We start from the raw sequence: 18,602 nt of genomic DNA on the forward strand, positions 1-18,602 counted from the left end.
AATTTCCTTCCATCTAATAGAAATATTTAGGATTTAAACTGATAGCTTTTTCTGGTTTTCTTAGAGCAGTTGTACTTAATGTATTCAGAGTTATTTTCCAACTAATCTTTAAACCAAGATGTTATGGTTTTTTATCCCTGTTGGCCTTACAGAGTAAAACCTAACAGAGAATGAGCACTTCAACAGAATTAAGTTCAGCTGTAGAATCTTTATTGCTGATGTGAGGCAGGAGAAACTCAGTCTGACTTGTAGATTCCTGTATGGTTTTGCAGGGCAAGCAGTAAAACAACTTAGTAGTAAACATAGTAGTAAAGTGAGCAGAATTGATATGGAAATCAGTGAAACAAACATGGGCCCCCCTCACACTATTTTCACAAAGTTATCCTTCAAAGTCAAACAGCATACATTAAAATGACATCTTTAGTGACAAAATAGGAACCACCACCACAGAAAGGATACTATACCTTGATTAGGAGGAAATGAACTTCTTCCAAAGTATTCCAACATGAAAAGAGAGAAAGGTTCAACTTTACATTTAGTACGCTTGAGTCAGCTTGTCAATAGTATGCAAGGTCATGGCTCTATACATTGTTTAGGTAGCCTGATGCATTAAGCAAGGTAAAATTTTCTAAAAAACTACTCCAAACTTGAACAAATTGATCTGTAGCACTGAACAGAATGAATTCAAAGAGTGAATGCATGTGTCCTACTTAGAACAAAGCCAACATAGGGAGTGTCAACTGTAGCACTTCAGACACAGTCCTGTTGAACCTGTGAGACTTATATATGAACATGTCATTGCATGGCTATTCTGATTTTTTTTTAATTTCAGTTAAGGACCTCATTCTTGGTACGTCTAGATTTTCTTCATACCTAAATATTTGCTGGTGATCAAAAAGAAGACACCCCCCTCCTCAAAAAGGAAAGAAAACAGATGTACGCAAAGAGAGTAGGACTCACGGGTTCTCAAACTGGTGGTCAGGACCCCTCAAGGTTCGTGAGATTATTATGGGGGGGGGGGGGGTGTCATGAGCTGTCAGTCCCCATGAATGCTGTAGCTGCCAGCCCATGCATGACTGACAGCCAGAGCCCTTCAGACACGGGTGGCCAAAGAGCAGCAGCTGCTGGCCAGGTGCTCTGAAGAAAGTGCTGCCCCCAGCAGCAGTGCAGAAGGAAGGATGGCACGACATGCAGGGGTGGGTGGCATGGCATTTTGGGGGGGGGGGGGGGGGGGGGGGGGGAGGAGAGAATCATCACTTTTTGGGAAGGTCGTCACAGCCTGAAATATTTTCAAAGGGGGTCCTAGAAAGAAAAGTTTGAGAATCCTTTCTGAATGTTGAGTTTTACTCCTTTTGGCAGTATGAAATGGAAGCATTATTGCTTGACCATACTACAAAGAAGGCCAAAGGAGGGAACTAAGGTTTATTTTCCCTCTTTGACCTTTATTAGGATAAAACCACTCCATTAGCAAGCTCATCTAGGAGACTTTTTACTCATGTGCTAAACTTACTTTAGCATCATCTTTATGAGTCATTTGCAAAGGATACAATTTCAGCATCTGAACAGACTATTCAACTGATTGGACAGATTTCAACAATGTGCTTTAAAAGGTGATATTCTACATACCTGAATATGATATGAGGAACAGTTAATATTCACTCAAACCCTGCAGGGCAGTAAAGTGCAGGGCTTTCTGTAGTTCAAAAGCACAAGAGCAGTTCAATCAATTCCTGGCAGACGCACACCAAGTTTAAACATCTCTTTTATATCCTGCACATGGAGTCATTGGACTCATTCACATCTGAGTTGTGAGTGCTTTCACAGTAGAATTTTGACTGAGGTTTACACAAAAAGATAAGAAAGGCAAATAGTAAACCATTGAATGAAACTCGATATACAGTATTTTGCAATACTGTCTTGATGGCACAATTTAGAAAAAGTCTTGTGCTGGCACACTGAAAAGGTAATAAATTTCTCTTTGATGAAAGGAGGCTAATCAAACACTAGTGCTATTTGTACAACAGATTAACAAACAAGCAAGGATTTAGGAAAGTTGCTTAGCCATTGTATCTATTATTCTTTAGCTAGCCAACTAATTGTAGACAGAATAGCATTCCATCAACAGAGAGGAGAACAGTTCAGTTATTTTGTTGCTCACAGTTCAACTTTTGCAATCTGCACACAGGAAGTGTGGGGCTTTATTTTCATTTTGGTTCATGGGAGGGAAGGAAATATCTTGCCCCTATACTTAAATGGAAGAATGGCAAGTGTCGGTATAGAGGTGAAACTAAGCCCAATGATCTAGCCAGCTTTCTATCCAACTTATAGTCCATTCAGCCAACCCATACGCCTTTAACTTGCTTCATAATTTACTTCATACAAAGAGTTCAGTCCTTCCGCAGAAGTTAGAATTTGTGAAAGCATTTCATAGGCAGACAGAGGCTTAAATAGGAATGGTGAAGTGACCAATTTCAAGGAACCTATCTACAGTATCAATGGGTGAAAATGGACCTAAGGCCTGGTCTACACTACAAAGTTAGGTCAACATTAGTCACTTGCAGCAATGTATTTGTGCACATCTACAGACAACGTAAGTGCCCCATTACCTCTCCAAACAGCCTAGAGGCATAGTAAACTGCCTAAGGTCAATGCACTGCAAGTGTAAGCACTGCGCGATCTGTGTCAACCCTACTAGTCCTCCAGCTGCTGTCTCTCTGTGCTCCATTTCCTGTGATAGTGAGTGCTCTCATCACAATTTTAAACTCCAATATCCATGGCTCACAGAGATTGGAAGCCCTTTAACCCTCGTCCCCCGAGAGTTTTCAGATGCCTTTTCCTGATTGTACACCATGGTGAGCACCTCGCAGCTCACCATTATGTCTGCAACTGCCCAACCAACTGTGCCAGCTTCACACACTATATGCACTCCTACCTGGAGCAGATGAGGTACTGGGTCTCTTGGGCTCATAGGGAGAAGAGGCTGTTCAAGCTCTTCTTTGGCATAGCTTCAGCACAGCTGTACAAACTTGGACATCTATGGACAGATTGCATAGTGGGTACAGGCAAAGGGATCTGACAAAGATCAGCAGCAGAACTGCGAGAAAGCAAAGGAACTTCGCCAGGAATACCACAAGGCCAGGGAGCTCCAACAGTAGATCTGGTGATGCCCTGCTGACCTGCCATTTTTACAATCTGCACGTCATACTTGGCAAGAAATCCCATCAGCACCTCCAGGCCACTGTGGATACCCCAGAAGAGCCTGAAACAGAGACCCTTGCCGTGAACAGTGAGGAGGGCGGAAAAGGCAGTATGGGACTCTAGTCATGCCACGAGCCAGGCCCTGTTCAAGACTCTGCCAATCTGGTCTGTCCCTCCAGGCAAGTACAGAGGAGCCCAATGAAGGGGAAGGGGGCCATGCAGAGCACTTTGTTTATGTACAAAGGGATGTCCCTTTCATCATCCTGAGAGATCTCAAGGAAACTTTCATGGAGACACTCTGCAATCCTCTCAAATATTTTTAGGAATGGCTATCTTATTTCCTCCTGCGCACTAGGACACTTTTCCATGTCACCCTGCAATGGAGTTCATCTGGCATCATTGCAGTAACCAAACTAGCGGCAAACAAGCTAGGTAGCATTGGGATGTCAGTGGCAGCTGTGTTCTCTGTGCCTTTGTGACCCCCAGGAGTGAGGTATCAACTAAAATCACAACTGCCTTTGGGAAATTGAGCCAACTGCCTTATACTTGTACCCATGGAACAGGGAGTGAAATTTTATAGCTTCATGCAATGGAACAGCCGACCTCCTGTCCTTGGACCTAGGGGGCCATACTTCAGTGTTCCAAAGCTGAAGTGTCAATAAGCATTTTTTATTAAACGGGTTTATGGGAATGAGGAAAAGGAGTTGTGACTGTAAATCTAATGCTACATTTGTCTTTATCAGCAGATTTTGGCCTGGAGGAATGCCTCCTCCCCGCCTGCAGAATGCCTGAGCCTGATGAGGAGGAGAGAAGAGGATATATTCTGCGAGATCCTGCAAGTCAGTGCTGAATCAATTGGTGAACAAAGAGCTTGAAGGGCCAGTATTACCATCAGCATGGAGAAGGAGAGAGAGTACAGGAGAAAGGCCCAGGAGTCCCAGCAGGACACGGAGAGGGAAATGCACCAGGACATAACTGGTCTTCTCAGACATCAAACCCAAATGCTGCAGTCACTGGCTGATCTACAACAGGCCCAAATATCCTGGACTTCCCACCCTTTGCAGTCCTTGGAGAACATCACAGTCGCTGCTCCCTATGCCCCAACAATATACGATGTGTATCACAGGCTGCATCCTTACCTCTACCACTCCATGCCAGGAGAAAGCGAGGAAAACCACAGCTTCACGTACACCAGCCATGGTTCTTACAGGTATGTGTTGCCACAATGGACAATATTTGTGCACTGAAATGGTGAGAAACAGTTTGCTGCCTTTCCAATTTTAAAGATCCACTCCATCAATTTTTGCTAAACATTTGTATTATATTGCTTGTGGGGTTTTTTCCATATTGTTTTTCTGCACTGTCTTTGCCACTTAAAGTTCTGTTTTTGGAGAATAAAATTATCTTTATTTGTTCACAACACATTGCAGAAAGCATAGCAGTACTCCAAGTAAACAGTACTTGTACATGTACAGCAAGCACCACATAATTCACAGCTTCAGGAAAATACTCTGTCATATTTATAAATGGACAGCAAGGACTACACAATTTTTAGCAACACCCAAAGCTCCAGGCTCAGAGAACAATTCAGAATAGAACACTACTGTGACTGATCGTTCAAGTGCTCTTTCAAAGAGTCCCACAACTGCATAACTCCAAGTTGAGCTCTTGTAATGGCCCTTGTGTCTGGCTCTTCAAACTCAGCAGACAGACACTCTACCTCCATACTGGTGGCAGCTTTTCCCCTTTTGTCATACAGATGTTATGCAAGACGCAACAGGCAGCTACAATCATTGGAATATATTTCTCAGTGAAATCCAATATAGTAAGTAAACACTGCCAGCGTCCCTTCAATCTATCAAAAGTACATTCAACAGTCATTCTGCACCCGCTGAGCTGGTAGCTGCATCTTACATTGGTGCTATAAAGGTGGCCAGTGTACAGCTTCATGAGCCAGGGGAGCAAGGTGTAGTCTGGGTGTAGTCTGTAGCTCTTGGCCCCAGGAGCTGAGGTAATACTTGATGGCTGCCCTAATTTCCTGCACAAATGCTGAACAGCATATAAAGTGTGTACTAGCAAACACAGTTTACACATTAGATAGCTGAAACCATTCAGAGACTGATTGAATATTACACTGTTAAACTGGACATTTAAACTACAGCCTCACCCTTCACCCTGAACCTTGCGTCTGCAAAGATGGGATGTCACCAGTCCTGTGGTAACACAGGGAGCTCTTTGTAACCCCCGTCACAGGAGTGAATAAGCAGTGCAGTGCAGAGCCCCCAACTGGGTCTATGAAGAGAAGGACAAGCCCCCCATCCACAATGGAGGCCACCCTGCTGCTGAATGGCTCCTGCCATCTCACTTACCCAAACTCCTGATTATCCAAATAAAATCCCCCATGCTATTTGGATAATCGGAAGTACTGTATTTGTAGATAAAGTAAGAAAGAATAAAACAACTACCTGTAATGGAGTGGCCATTTCTGAAACCAGCTTGTTCCTCAGCAAATAAATTACTTTCTTCTTCCCAGTCCCTTAGTCTCCCCAAAAGTTATCTAGTGTAAATTTTAAAGCAACATCTAATAAACTAATTGGGCGGTAATTCCCCAGGTGTCTCCTACCTTCTTTTTTTTTATAAAGTGGAATGAGAATACTAGTAGCCCAACCTGAGGGAAAAATCCTTGAATTATTTATATTAGAGCAAAGTTTAACCAAAACCAGTCAATGTTCCTCCCCTGGCACTTTATTGCAACGCTGCTGATCAATTAAAATTTTGACTTCTTTGCTGGGCATTGCTGACCAATCTGGAAGGGAACAGGAATGGAGATTACCAGAGTAGATTGTGCTCAAAAGTTAATTCATGGACTATCGTTACAAAGTACAGAAAACTATTTCTCCCAAATGGGTTTGGAGATCAGATCTTCAATATTACTCCTGATCCTCTTGGAACCCATTGCTACCAATTTCCAAAAATGTAAAGAATTTTTCATTTTGGCAGCAAACTCAAATTCCCTCCACAACGTTATGTGATGTTCCAAGGTCTTTTCTTTCAGCAATTGTTCATAAAGCTTTTTGAAATTAACTACCTGGTGCATGGAATCCCATGAACTTACTTTCCTAACCTTCCTTGCCATAATCTGTAGCAATTTTTATGCTGAAAACAATCTGTGTGATACCAAATTCTTTTATCTTTCCAAAGAGTAAGAAAAGCTCTTTATGGTAGTTAGAACAATCTGTAGTTTATGTAGGATATTGTTTAATACACTATGGGATACACTCGCTTCCCTAAGACCTAAAAATTGAAAAATGTATATTATTTTGAAATTACCAGATAATATAGCATACTTTTGATGAGCCATACTTGCATCTTTCAGCAAATGCTATTAGCTAAACTGATCCACTGTAAACATCCCACACTGTTTTTCATTTAACTAAAATACTCTAACAATTTGGAGCTGAAGTTTGCCGGTAACTTTTCTGCTCAGTGACCTCTGGTTGACTGGCGTTCCTAGTAATCTTAAGCGTCCAGCCCCGCTGTGGAAAAATAGAGCCTGCTGTCACAGAAGCAACTTTTTACTGGTTGGAAAGAAGAAATGGCAATTAAATCTTGTGCAGCAAGGAGAATGTGTCAGATAATGGATTCTACCATTGGCATGTGCAGGCCTGTCCTGACAGTGAGGGGATAGCTAGAAGCACTAATGGCATTACACAAGAGAAGCATTACCACCATTCGATATCCAAACCAATTAATATTCAAGGTTAGAACTAGTACTAGTGATAAACACTACGTTTGGGAAGGTGGAGAAAAAATGCAGACAGGGAAAAAAAAAAAAAAAAAAGAGATCAGTGACAATGGAAGAGGAAAAGAAAGATGTGCAAAAAGAATTTTCTACTCAAGAGATTGCCTCATCAGTTAAAAACAAAACTGTCCTAAATACAAATAAAATGAAATATCAGAAGTACAAAGAGCAACAGGCCAGATTAGAATTATCTGACCCAAGATAAAATTGGAGCATAACAGCTACTTTCTATTATAGTAAAAAGACAAGATGGGTGAAATAATATCTTTTATTGGACCAACTTCTGTTGGTGAGAGAAACAAGCTTTTGAGCTACACAGAGCAATTCTTCCAAAGGTACTCAAATGCTATGTCTACACTGCAAACAAACGCTGACTCAGGCTTGCAGGGTTGAGGCTGTAGGGCTGTTTAACTGTGGTGTAGACTTCCAGACCCTCCCAACTTGCAGGGTCCTAAAGCCCAGGCTCTGCCCAGAGCTCTGAAGTCTACACCACAATTAAGGAGCCCCACAACCTGAGCCAGCTGGCACAGGCCAGTCCTAATTGCAATGTAGACATATCCTGAGTGTCTCAGCTAAATACATGGTGGAACAGACTGTTTAGCATAAGTAGTTAACACATATTCTAAAGGGACCATTCAAGGTAAAGTGGCCCGTTAACACTCCTGCAGTCCTAGGACAAAAAAGGGAGGTTAGTGATCACAGTTTGTTGTAATAAGTCATAAATCCAGTGAGAGACAAGGTGGGCCACTTAACCTTGAATGGTCCCTTAATTTAGCATAAGTAGCTAGCATATATTGTATCTGTTCAATCTTGTATTTAGCTGTGACACTAAGACTATGTCTACACTTGCCGCGAAATCTGGTAGCAGTCGAGGGGAGATATGCAAGCTACTCTATGTAGCTTGCGTATCTTCCATCAACTTCCTAACTTCTACTTCTTCAGTTTGCTGCGCCAATGGGAAATGCCCTCCCGTCGATGCAGCATTACTCCATCATTACTCCAGAGGTGGATTAGTAGCATCCATATCCGGGTTGATTGAGCAGATCTCCACTTCCACTCATCGATCCGGATAAATCGATCTGGTGGCGGCAATGTAGACATTGCCTAAGTATTTTTTCCCAGACCTAAAAAAGAGCTCTGTGCAGCTCGAAAGCTTGTCTCTCTCACCAACAGAAGTTGGACCAATAAAAGATATTACTACCTTGTCTCATCTTGGTACTGACATGGCTACACCACCTCTTTGTGTGTAAATCTAGTGTCTTTACTGAGTCCATGAGTTTTAGGCCTTGTCTACACTACAAAGATAAGTAAACCTATGTTAGGTCTACTTATAGCCACTGCATTGATTACTGCGATGGCTGATGTCCACACTATCCTCCTGGGGTCGATGGTGCGCATCGTCACCAGGAGCACTTCCACTGACATAAGGGGGGAGTGTGGGAAGCTGAGAGCCCCCTCGCAGGAGCCTGGCTGCCCCACAGACTCCTGGGCTCCCAAGAGGCTGCCCCCCCTTCCTCCTCCTCCATTCCCCGCTGGGAGAAGCCGCCTGGGACTTCTCCCCTCTCTGTTCCCAGCTGGGAGCCAGGGTTCAGCTGAGAAATTGACAAGGCTGCTCTGGCTCCTGATTGGAAGTGCGTGGAGAAGCCACCTGGGGTGTCTCACTGCCCCACTCCCGACTGGGAGTAGGATCCAGCCGCCTGGGGCATCTCGTTTAACTCCTAGACTGGAGCAGGGTCTAGCTGCTCAGCTCTCCAGGCGAGCGGAGGACAGCAGGACTTTAGCCAACAGCCCATATAAGGAACGCAGTGTCTAGTGACACTGCATCACCCTAACTACACCAACATACGCTCTACACTACTCGTTGAGGTAGTTTTATTTATTTATTATGTTGGCATAGCAGGGGAGTTACATCAGTGGGAAGAGCATTTCAGTGTGTACACCAGCACTGTTTTGTCGACAAAACTCTAGTGTAGACCAGCCCTTAGTATCTAGCTAAATTATAAATTTAAGTTCCCAGGCTCATCTTTTGAAGGGGTTGTGCAGGTTTCCTTTGAGGACAAGGACTGAGAGGTCAGAGATAGAGTAATTGATTTGTGAAGTGTTCACCCAATCATTTTTCTGTGAGAGCTCATTCAAGAGTGTTGTGAATGTCTGGCTTCATTCACATAGTTGTTACTGGGGCACTTAGTGCATGGAAAGATGTATACCACATGTTGCATTAAGCATGTGTAGGACCCACAGACCTTGAAAGGTGTGTTGTGGGGGTTATTGATCATTGTAGCAGTGGAGATATGTCTGCAAATTTTGCATCTATTGTTATGGCAAGGTATGGTGCCACATTGAATTGGTGGGTCCTGGTCTATGGGATCTTGCATTGGCTGATGAACTTGGCAAGACTGGGGGATTGTTTAAAGGCCAGAAGAAGAGGTTCGAGAAAGATTTCTTTCAGGATGGGGTCCCCATTGGGTTGTAACTGTTCAATGTTACCCTGTATAGGGTTCCAGTGTGAGGTGGTAGTGACAATGAGAGGTATGCAGTCAGAGGGGTTTTCTGTATTGAAGCAGATTCTCTTGGGGTATTTGGATGACCCATTCCATGATGCGATTTACATCTCTAGTGGAGTGTCATTTTTGGTGAAGGTGGTTTTAAGTATGTTAAGGTGTATATCCTGAACTTTCTCCTCAGACCACATTCTGTGATATCTGAGGTCCTGTCTGTAGATAATGGATTTCTTGGTGTGTTTGGCATGGTTACTGGATCTGTGAAGGTAGATCCATATTGCAGGCAGATTATATTATCATTGGTGGGACATGGCTTCATGTCGACAGACTTCTACAATGAAAATACACGTACTGATAGAGAGATCAAAATCTTGGCAATTAGCGAAATGGGAATTAGCCACAATTTTAAGGAGAAAAAACATTACAGGGAATGACTAGGTGACTTTAAAAAAAAAAAAAAAAAAAAACACTTTCACTAGATGACCTGCTGGAGTCAAGGAGAGTGCAAGGAAAAAGGATAATTAGTGTTTCAGAATTACTGGTGGGAGGGAGAGGAGAGCAGATTTCTCAGCTAAAGAAGAAGAAAGCTCTGAACTGAAAATAAAAACACAACCTTTTTAATCTTTTCTAATGCTTTTGAAAATTTGGGTAAGAAATGTGTGAAACACCATGAGGAGCAAGAAAGTTACAACATCAGCTGTTTAATAAAAAAGAATTAAACAATAAGTCCAACATTCAGTTAATATCATTGCTTACTTCTTTGTTACATACCGTGAAGAGCAAACTCTAACCACCGTTCCTCCATGTAGTGTTCTGTCAACAACAGTGCCACGGACAATTTAATTCAGGTTTTGATGATGGTATTTAAGGCCATCTTTGTTTTACAACAGTGCTACTATAATACTTTGATTTGCTAAATCATAATTGTGTGTTCATTTATAAAAAGTGATGTTATTAAAACTGCATCAACAGCTACATTCAGTCACTATGCTATCTAACAGGGCTAAAGAAAATGGCTTATTTTTAGGAAAGCTTGAATTTAGAATCAGGGAAACCAACTATTCTTCTGGTCATTTAAGTTAATGCTTCCCATTTTAAGGAAGCCTTTATTAAAGTGCTTTTGTCAACTAAAAAATTCTAATACTGAACACTTAACATGTTCTGAACAAGTTAAAACTACAGTTTCAACAATCTTGAAAAGGCTTACATTGTTTTAAATTACACAAGGTGCTTTTTTAGTTCTTCTTTTTGAGACTTTACACATACATAAACAAGACAAAATGGCAACACAGTATGCAAGCCATTTGGTCAATACTGCAAATCCATGAAATTTAAAGTGATAAAAAGGAATCAAATGCAAACTTAGTGCAAGTTCCATAGTTTTAGCAATGTAAAGGGTATTTTACAACAAATGTCCTTTCCAGGGTGCAGTGTGAGTGCCCTCAAAAAATTAACATAACACGACTAGAGTCCAAAACCAAAATTTGTCTTACATTTTCAGCTTTCCCCTTTGTTTGGAACACCATTAAGTCACATATATTTGTAGAAAAGGGAAGAAATGGGGTGCATTTCTTACCAACGATTTTAACTCTCATCCAGGAAATTTAACATTTTATCCTCAGGCTTTACATAGGTGCTCAAATTATTGTATAAGAAGTAATTTGTTTTTATTTAGTTCTCCTGTCCTCAGCTGACACAGCTACATTCTTTCTTACCAGAGTTCTATGCATAGAAGAGCAACTTTATGTTATTAGATTGACAAGAAGAAGGTCATACCCTGCAGCCTTATTTCGGACTTATTCTCCTATGACCATTTGGAAACAAGGTTATGAGGGGTTGGGGAGTGTTTTGTTTTGCTTTTTTAAATCATGACACTGTTCATTCTTAATGCCATTATACCCATCTCATGCCTGACTCACCCAGAACTATCTATGTTTCAACATGTTGCTTATGTTCTTCTATAAACATGTCATTACAATCCCTCACCCGCACTAAAGAAATTAAAAAAAAAAAAAAAAAATCACATAAATCCACTCACTGAGATAAAGGTATGAAGAATTGACAAAGCACATAACCCATAAAAAGCCTACAATGGTAAGACCAGAAACTAGAACATGAGGCTCTCACATTTAACTGTTAATATTTTTCTAACCATATCTCTTTTTATATGAAGTATCTCAATTTGAAAAAATATATATTATATTTAACTTTGTTTGCCACATGCCCAATGTCAGATATCACTAACCAGCTGTGCTAAGAGATTCAGCATAGAAGTAAATTTTTCAGAGCAAAACCACAACTATTATTACCACCACCCTTTTTCTCCAATAAGATAGTTTTATCTTTAAATGGCTTTAAGAACCATTCACTAGCAGTGAGTGGGAAGCTTTCACTGAAAACTGTGGGGGTGTAAGCCTGTTTCTACAGCATTTAATCTTTTATGCAATCAGATTTTTTTGCCTTTAAGGTTACAAAAATAACCTTCCAAAAATGAACTGAACATAAGCCTTCCCTGGTGCTGCTCATAGCTTTGCCAAGTGCAGCAGAATGAAGTTAACAAAATCCAGGTCAGTTTCATGCTGTTATTCAGAATCCTGTGACCAGAAGTGAAATTGTTAATAATCATGTCAGTTTCACTCAAGTGCAAGAGTAAGTCCTCGGAAGGCACTGGAGTTATTCCCAGAGAAAGAGAGAAGACCCAGAAATGAATGATGTAGGACAGAGACTAGCAGAGGCTCATTGAGATTAATTCACATATCAAAAAAATCATGTTAAAATAAATACTAAGGTTGCAATTTCCTACTTAAAAAAAAAAAAAACCTGGGAGTTGGGGATGGGAGGAGGGACAGAACAGAAATTCCATCACATCACATCCTGCTGATGCTCATATGGTTCATCAGCAGGGCTGGAACCATTTGATCCACCACATAAACCTCTGCCACTTGAGCTAACAGAATAACTGATAGCAGTAGCAGGTGATTATTCTCTGTGAACTCAGGAATCTTGGGCTCCATTCCAAGATCTAGAGGGGAGTGTGTTGTAGTGGGCACAGGCTCTCCCTGTTCCGCTGCAAGTTTGACCTTTTCCGCCCAGTCACCTCCAATTTTTTCGGTGTCCCAGTCTCCACTACTCAAGCTTCTCATTCCAGTCACAGTCTCCTTGCCTATCCAATTCCAATTGTCCCAGACCTCTTGTTTACAGTGTGCACCCAGTTCAACCAACTGGTTCCCAGTCTCTCCCTTGGTGCCAGTCTCCTTGCCCAATCAGTTCCTGCTTACCCCCAACTCTGCTTCCCAGTCCCCACCTCACCTCAACTTCCTTCCCCTCCCCTCCCCTCCCAGTCCCACCAATCCTTGCCCCCATCAATCTACTTCTTTTCCCCCCGGTATGACTTTTGTCCCCTTTGCATTCAAATGATTGCTTCCTTCCACACACTGCCTGGATGCTTGGGAGTGAGGGGGAGAAGAGAAGACATTCAGAGCATACAGCACAGAAGAGACGGGCTCCCTGCTCTTCATTCCAGTGCCAAGCGCCACCCCAGCCTGAAGCAGCTATGAGTAGCCATTACAAAAGTCAAGTTTCACACCTGTAGTCCTGGGCTGGAGGAAGTATGCTCAGTGAGGATGATGTGCAGTCTGGTCATGTGTAGGAGCTGGTTGAAGCTAGAGGATGGCAAGCGACTATGGAACTATTGGAGATTTTAGCAGTTAAAAATCTAAAAAGTGTCTACTGGACATTTGGGACCTACAATTTGTCAAAGGTTTATAACCTGGCCAAATAATGGTGGATTTCCATGTAGAGGGCTGGAAGCACATTCCTGATAAACAGACCACCTCTGAATAAATTTCAAATTCCAGATGCAAAACACGGAAACACCAGAGCATTTTAAATAAAAGATTGCCAGAAATTGTTTTAACATAGGCTAGAAATATATTTTTCCCTAGTCTCATTCTCAGGAAAGTTTTGAATGAATTTTCCCCAAAATTCAGCCGGACACAGACACCAGACATGAAAAATTTCAGCTCAAATAAAATTTGGAAAACTTATAAGCAACTGGAAAATGAATTCCCTATGATGGGAATTGTTAGGCAACATTAATAACAGACAGCACTACCAGCCCTTCCTATAATAAATCCCCAAACAGTATATAGTTCTGATCCACATTTATCAGAAAGCCACTATGATTAAACAACTGACAACTTAATTGCTTAGCACAAATTTCATTATTGTTAAAAAACGAAAACTTTAAAAAAAATAAAGCTCCCAATAAAGCCATCATTTATTTTCTAGACAATAAAAGATATTGCAAAAGCTTTAGTTGACACTCAGCCAGGAGACTTCTACTGGGCCACATTACTTTAACTTTATTGCATTACCACTAACAGAACCCTAAGCAATTCATTCAATCATGTCCTTAACAGTGATGGAAAAATATTGACAATTAAGCATTTTTAAAAGGTAATATACTGATATAGAATACAACAGGCTCTCCATATTGATTTTAATTTTAAAAAAGTAAAGATTCCCATGACATATGATATATTTAAACAGAGGAAATGCTTTTGTCTAGTAAACAGCAACTTAGTTTTACTATGTATATTTGAAAGGCTAAGAACAGAGGTGTTTTCATTTTCAAAAAACTTTTATGCCAAACTCTAAATTACTATTCAGCTAAATACTGTGCAACTAAACCATAATGATAGGCAACAATTACTAATAGATACTGTATTTAAGATAAACCTTTAACTGTAACATTTTATTTCTTCTAGGTGGGGAATATATTTCCATGAGGTTCTAAAATGCTATACAAGTTTAACGCACATTTTATCCCATACATGCCACAGCAGCATTTCATAGGCTTGCTATCTTTTGACTGAATACTGTAAACTGACAGATTCAATTTTATTTTATTTTGAACTCTGATTCTGGTCATCCTTCACTGGCCACACGTGCATTTATTTCCAGAGTTATTCTCATCACATAGCAATACAAGGCTAAGATAAGTGGATAACTACTATACATGGCTCATAGTGCCTTCCAATTAATCTCAGTTACCTACTTCTATAGAGACTGAGTTATAACACATTGAATTTTAGCCCACTGTGGCTCCCTCAGATGCAAACAAAAAGAAAAAGGCCAATTTGTTATAGATGGAAAGAGGTGTAAAGACTCTGGAAATTCTCCACACTCTAGACCAGGGTTTAAAAAAGCCAATTTAGTGTGGTGAATGGGAAATATCCACTAATGGACATGAAAGTGGAAGCTAATTGCCTTAAATTAAGTGTATATAAAGTGCATTTCTAGCTGTTAAAAGTCACAAAAATAATCTTCCCACTATAAACCAATGCAGGTCCATGGACAATTAGAACTAATGGTATTTGATGCAGTAAACAGATAATAAAAAGTATCTTTGTATCTCAGCACAGGTTAAGAGACAGGGAATGCTTCCCCTTAACCAATAGTAAGAGACACTACAGTCCCCGTTTCCCCCAAAAGGTTCTGTAAGGAAGTTGACTGCTGTAAATGTGGGCAGAGGAAGAACCAAGAGACCTGAAGGATGGCCAGGCACGGCTGCAAGTCCATTTTGTCATTTTTCTTAATATTTAAAATTACATCTTTGCTTAAGTGACTTACTTCACAAAAAACAAACAAGCAAGCAAGCAAACAACCAAGCGCTTTTATAAATCAGCTGCTGTTCTACTGAAACTTTTGGGAATCACTTCTTTATTTCCCTGTAGCACATATCAGCAAAAATCCTTCATGTTGACAGTTCATGCAACTCAATCCTCAAGTATATCAGCAAGAAGAGAGGACTCTTACAACCATTAAACAGTTCTACACACAACTGCAGGTGTCTCATAGCCGACTTTAGGAGTCAGTTAAGGTATGCCAATGGAATTCATTTACAGGGTCTCCCATGCTGAGGAAATGCTGAGGCATTTAGTATAAAACATTTTACTGGGACAGCACATTGTCTCACTGACTTTCTTATACAAAGTGATCAATGATGGCGATACTATCATTTTGCCTGAGGGACAGTAAAGCAGTAAGGTAGTGGTTACTGATGAAATTTAGCTTTCTAATTAAAGGTACCATCTGCCTTCAAAAGCACACCTCAGGATTTTGGGGGAAGATGCTGAGGGGGAGGAGTGATTTTGCAAGGTACATTATTTTTGTGGTGGTGTATCTGAATTAACTAAGTATGACACATTGTATCCCAAAGCAGTACACTGTAAACTCCATATGCATCATTCCTATATGGTTGTAATAGATTATAGCATGCTAAGCATGCCATATAAGATATCTAACGAAAGGTCATAATCTGCTAAAACCCACTGTGCTGTCAAAATATGTGTATCATTAGTGTGTATCAAGTTATAAGACTTTGCTGAATAGTTGCTAGAGAAATATGCTGTAAATTTAAGAGTCTCTTCTACAAGGTGTTCCCTGCCCAGGAAGGTGTCAAGTGACTACTATCCAGCAGGAAATCTGTAATGGTATACAAGGATTACAACACAATAGCAGTGGAACAAGACAATACAGTGAAGATTGTTCAACTTTAGGACTCAGTCGCACGAGACGACACTGGGGGTATTCAGCAATGTTGAGAGTCAGCAGAGCCCACCTGGAACATGCCTGGACTAATGTCTACTAGGCACATGGTCAAAAGATATAAAATAAGGGACAGAACAGCATGCCTTGGTCTTTCTCTTCCCTTACCTGCTCTGGAAGCAACAAGAGGCGCTGAGAGACAAAGACTTCAACAGTAGACTGACCCCAAGCTTCAGAAAGGAGCTTGTGTATAGAAAACTGTAACATCTAGTGGGGTGAGAAAAACTGTTTAATCTAGATACTGCTTAGTGTTATAAAGTTTAAGATTTGGATTAAAGATAAAGGCACATTTTCTATTTCTGATCTCTTGTGTACCTATTTCTGATCTCTTGTGCCTACCACTTACACTCACTTAAAATCCATCTTTCTGTAGTTAATAAATTTGTTCTATATTTTAACTAAAACTGTGTGTTTTGGCTGAAGTGTTTGGAAAAATCTTGGCTCAGTTAACAAAAGCTCATGCATATCCTCTCCACATTGAGGGAGGGGCAGACTAGGTAATAAACTTATACTGGTTGGGCTTCTCACCAGAGCAAGACAGTGCAACTTTGGGATGCAAGGCAGGGAGCTGGGGTGAACTGGCTCATGCCTTTCCCTGGGAGATTCATGAGTGGCTCTGAGAGCATTCATGCAATCTAGCTGGGTGTGGGGCTTCACATGCTGCTGCGCTCAGTGATAACACCTGGAAGGGTTTGATGCTTGTCACTGCAAAGCACTGTGAGGGACAGCCCAGGCTGGAGAGTTAAGAGGGCACAGTGGTACGCCAGTCCCAGGCTGTACCCCAGGGGAACCCATCACACTAAGGTGCATTTATTTTACTTTTGGCAGTAAACAGAAGTAAGCCCTATCCACCTGTGAAGATTTTGTGTGGTAAAATGAAAAGTGCACAGGTCAGTCACCATTTGTTAACTACAAAAGTTCGTAGTAAACATGGGCATGATAAAAAAGATAAAACTAAGCAAATCAATTACCAGCGATGTGTTCAGTTTTGATAAGTTACATTTCTATGAGGCTAAGAAGAAAAAAAGATTGATTCTTTTACATGACACCTGGTTCTCAACCTTTTTTCATTTGCGGACTCCTAAAAAAAATTCAAATGGTGGTGAGGGCCCCTTTGGAAATCTGTTTGTGTATATAGTTGAATTCTGTTCAGTCCATTTTCAGTTTAAGTCTTTCGCGGACCCCTTAGACACAGTGTGCGGCCCTCTGAACAGGTTGAGAACCTCTGATCTAACAAAAAGCCTTGTAAACAATAACAATAAAATTATGTTTTTACTATTCTCACAGTTAACCTGACCCAATGCACCAAACACTTTAAACAGGATAGGAAAACCCACATTTAAAAATATTAAATCTCCATCATCACTTGCAATAGTATGCAGAGCTCAGTATGCCCAAATCAAACTACAAGCCACAACTGGTTACAACATCTCTCACTTTTCCAAACCGCTTAAAGGGACATTATCAACTTACATTTGTGTCTGAAAATATTTGACCTACTATTGTTCAAGAGACTCCTAAAATTACTGTAAAAGTGAAAAATTAGAGAAACACTGCTCAGTTTGTGCTTTCATCCTGCTTTATATAATTAGTTTCATTGTTTCTTCTGTGTAGACATTTTGTCTTTGTGTGGGTCTTTATACTGAAATTACACAAGTAGGCAAGGTGGAAGAAAGTGTTGTTTGAAGTTTCAAGAGAAGCTGAATCAGGAGAAATAATTTGTGTACTTGGAAGTATACGTAGTGCCCTCGGAAAGAGATCTGGAGAACTGAAAAGAACTCAATGTGAATGGGTTGCAGTGGCAAAAGGTGGCAGGAGTGCTATGGGATCAGCAATTAAGTAACACACTGAAAGGAAAAGCATATGCTGCATGTGTTTGTTCCAGCCAGCCTGCTCTATGGTTTGGAAACATTGGGACTTACAGAGATGGAAGAAAAGAAGATACAGGTAGTAGACAATAATATACTGAGAAGAATGGCAGGAAAACGGAGAGTGGACAGTGCACATGGAAGAAATTAGGAGGAAGATGAACTTGGGACTCTCAGTGACAGGCTGAAAAGCATATGTTGAGGTAGTCTGAACACATGATAAGACAGGGAGGAAGAGGACAGCAAGAAAAGACATGAAAGACCAATGATACAATGGAAAGACTCTGTCAAGAGAAATTTGAAGAGAAAAGGATTGGCATTCCAAGACCTAGGAACCCATGCCATGGACTGGAAGGAGTGGCAAACATTTGTGGACACCTCCGACCCCAAGCAAATGGGAAAAGGAGTCAAAGTGGGTCTTTCCCATAATAGAGAAGAGAAATAGATTTTTAAATACAGGAAAATGTGACTAACACAACAAAAAAATTACTGTTTTACACAGACGAAGGTGTAATACTTAAGAATACTAGTTGAGCAATTTTAAAATTGACTATATTCAAGCTGATAGTCCCTTTATGTTATATTACTTATCTTTAAGCAACACTTAAGTCTGTAAACTAC

At 40.7% G+C, this 18,602-nt stretch overlaps 1 protein-coding gene across 5 annotated transcripts in view; it reads right to left on the bottom strand.

The window, feature by feature from the left end:
- Nucleotides 1-18,602, bottom strand: part of CYRIB (CYFIP related Rac1 interactor B) — a 143,280-nt gene that overhangs the window by 95,722 nt on the left and 28,956 nt on the right. Inside the window, exon 2 of one of the 5 annotated variants that reach the window (XM_067531461.1) lies at nucleotides 16,222-16,320. The exons of 3 other annotated variants lie outside the window; for them this stretch is intronic. The gene's annotated coding sequence lies outside the window, so the exon portion shown is untranslated. Of the gene's footprint in view, nucleotides 1-464; nucleotides 643-16,221; nucleotides 16,321-18,602 lie in introns of those variants that run through there. One more of the 5 variants, XM_067531445.1, reaches the window with a different exon arrangement.

This window comes from Emydura macquarii, unplaced genomic scaffold (genome assembly GCF_026122565.2).
Source record: "Emydura macquarii macquarii isolate MOO-44397 ecotype Brisbane River unplaced genomic scaffold, CSIRO-AGI_Emac_v2 contig_369, whole genome shotgun sequence".
Lineage (NCBI taxonomy): Eukaryota > Metazoa > Chordata > Testudines > Chelidae > Emydura > Emydura macquarii.